This window comes from Vigna unguiculata, chromosome 3 (genome assembly GCF_004118075.2).
Source record: "Vigna unguiculata cultivar IT97K-499-35 chromosome 3, ASM411807v1, whole genome shotgun sequence".
Lineage (NCBI taxonomy): Eukaryota > Viridiplantae > Streptophyta > Magnoliopsida > Fabales > Fabaceae > Vigna > Vigna unguiculata.
This window is the reverse complement of record NC_040281.1, coordinates 10087057-10090082: the sequence shown is the minus strand read 5'-3', so window position 1 is coordinate 10090082 and position 3026 is coordinate 10087057. Positions and strand designations below refer to the sequence as shown.

Here is a 3026-nt window from a genome sequence, read left to right as displayed (position 1 = left end):
AAGAATTATTAAGGGAAAATAGGTCTACGCCATCATTTACCTTTGTTCATCATTCGAGTAGCAGATGAGACTAGATATAAATAATACTCTGCAAAAATAAGAATAAGAGGCAAATGTAATGGCAAAAAAGACACTATCTCATAAGACTACCTGCATCCACCATAAACCCACAGCAATCCCTATCAACAATTCCCAACATCACCCAAAAAAATAAAACACTGACCAACAAAAGAAGCTTTAGTTTCAATTTTGGATAGATAAATAGAAACAAGGGATTCAGAATATCAAGTCAGTATACTTTCACTATCCTGTTTGCACTATCAGGCATCGATGTCATACTAAGAACTATCAGCCTCGTAAACGGAATACCAACCAACCTTAATAATGATTAATTGCAATTGTGTTTCCAAATAAAGCATCAGCGCTGCATAAGGTGTTAAGTATACGATATATAAATTCCTAACTTATACAATGAAAGCTACTTTTGCTGACAATTACATGTGATAGAAGTACCATACAACACAGTTAACAACTAATCCTCGCTAAACGGAAAATGACAATTTGATGAATGTGTAACATCCAGGTCCCCCATTTTTTTTCTGCAAGAGAAAAAAGATGTCACACCAACTTTAGAACTTAATGTCCTTCCTGGACTTTCCCTTCTTTTCTTCCATCTTTCTCTTCTAGTCCTATTCTCATTCTGCACCAGTTGGTTACATAATTAAATATAAAAATCAAGGCCTAAGTTAATAATAATAATCACAATATGGGTAGGTCTGTATGATATAATCAAATGCGACATAGCTCTGCAATGCAACCACGTCGCTGAAATCCTCGGGCTTCATAACTTCTCTTCCTCCCTCGCTTTTTCATACCCGGAACAGTTCCAGCAGAGATAAGAAATGAGACCCATGATTTCTTTGGGGGCGACATGTGTTTTCAAAATTAGAATTCATACTTTGTGGGTAAACATTTTCCATGTCATCCAACTCTTCTGGGAGTAAAGTGACATCCACTTTATCTGACTTTAGACCTTAAGTAAATCAACCTGGAAAACATGAAACGTTGTTATGCCACCAATCAATATTATCACAAAATCCCCTCCCCCATTTTCTCCCTAAAGAGAATACAGAGGAAACTCAAGTTTTACCCCTTTGACCCCTGACTTCTCCTGGGTGCCAGTGTTAACAATACAGCTAGAGAAAAAGGGACACCAGAATTTGAGAATATGTTAATAAACTGTTATAAAAACCAGATTATTATAATAAAAATATTCTCAATGTCTTCATAATAATTAGGAAAAATATCTTATATTTTTATTTCCTTAATTTAAAAGTTTTTATTGTTACAAATAGAAGAAATGATAAAAATGTAATTGGTGTGTGATTGTTATCAATAAAATAATCCTTTATTTTCTTATATAGTTCAAAATGTTATTAGAGCTCCCTATCTTTGAAGTCCTGTTTCCACTGTATCGTTAATAGCTGCCACTGTTGTTGTTCGCCATGGTCGTCATGGTAGGACCAAAAGGTGTGCTCCACTCAATGCGACCACATACAACGTCATTGGGACCTCATGAGCCCACTCCAAGGGGTGGTGATGTCTCATTTGACTTCTATTTCAGTAAATTTGAATTCATTTGGTTCTTTCACCAAACAGGTTCTATTTGTTACAATAAGAACTAAATCTTCTTTTTTTCAATGTCTAGGATAAAAGCTCTTAAAGAGAAACTTGATTTTTTTAGAAAATGATCGAATAAATGATTAAGTCCTCTGAATACTATACCTTACCCATGAAAGGTAAGGTAAGATATACTATTGACCCCTTGTCTCAGGATGTTTGGATTCTTGATCCAGAAACAACTGATCACTTGGTTCACTTTCTTAAGCTGCAAATGACTTGTGAACAACTCATAACAATTGCAAATGGTGATAGTGTACCCATATGGGGCTCTGGGAATATAACTTTAGATGTTTTATGTCCCACTACTAACCAATAGGCATATTTCCATACAAGGCTTACAAAACATTTAAATTGTTCAACAACTTTTTCTCTCCTTATTGTATTTCAAAACCTTGCAACAAGGAAGTCGATTTTAATTGCTAAGGGGCAACGTAGGTTGTATCTGTTGGAATTCAAATTCCAAAAAAAAAAACAAAGGTCAAACCAACAAACAATATCAGACACATAAAGAATTGGAAATCCCTCCTTCAACCTTACAAAATCCTTGTTCCCTCATTTCTTTTCTAAAGAGTTTTGTTTCGTCTTTCAAATGTGATATTTGTCAATTGTTAAAGCATCACCGTGCATCTTATCTCATCTCAAGTAAAAAGAGTAATTTTCTATTTGACTTGATTCACTCTGTTAGATATTGTTTGATATTATTAAGATATTGTTAGATATTGTTAATCATAATATCAAACAATATCTTCTATTTACTCTATTTATTTTCAGTTACTCTTTTTAATTGTACATCTCTCTATTATAAATAGATTACCCTATGTATGGTTTATACACAAGGGAGATCAATCTCAAACCCCTATTTTCTTTCTTCTCAACATGGTATCCAAAGCTTAAGTTTTTTTTTCGCTGTCGCTGCCTCTGCTGCCGCCGCCACCGGAGCCGCCGAACCGCCGCCGCCGCCAGAGTGCCAGTTTCGACCGGCAACCTCGAAGCCATGCCTCCTCCATGGCTTCTTCCGCTGCCTCTTCCAATTCTGAAATCTCTTCTGGTGTGTCTAACTCGTCCATCTACACTAACTATGTTAATGTACACTTATCCATTGACAAGTTAACTGGCCCTAATTATGCCACATGGTCATCAGACGTCCGATTATGGCTTAAGAGTCAGAGGTATCTTGATCATCTTGCCCCGAAAGCACCTACTCTCACTCCTGCTGAGAACGACCGTTGGGAAACCATTGATGCTCAATTATGTGTGGTTCTCAAGGGTACTCTTGATCCTTCGTTAAAGCAACTTTTTCGTTCCTACGAAATATGTGCTCAAATCTGAGAGCATGTCAAGTT

The 3026-nt window shown here is 36.2% G+C and overlaps 1 long non-coding RNA gene across 1 annotated transcript; it reads right to left on the bottom strand.

The window, feature by feature from the left end:
- Positions 1-366: 366 nt before the first annotated feature.
- LOC114178387 lies at positions 367-2440 on the bottom strand. Its single transcript, XR_003603317.1, has 2 exons — positions 1151-2440; positions 367-1048 (listed from the first exon to the last, which is right to left on the bottom strand). It is a non-coding gene; the product is annotated as an uncharacterized LOC114178387 (long non-coding RNA).
- Positions 2441-3026: the final 586 nt, after the last annotated feature.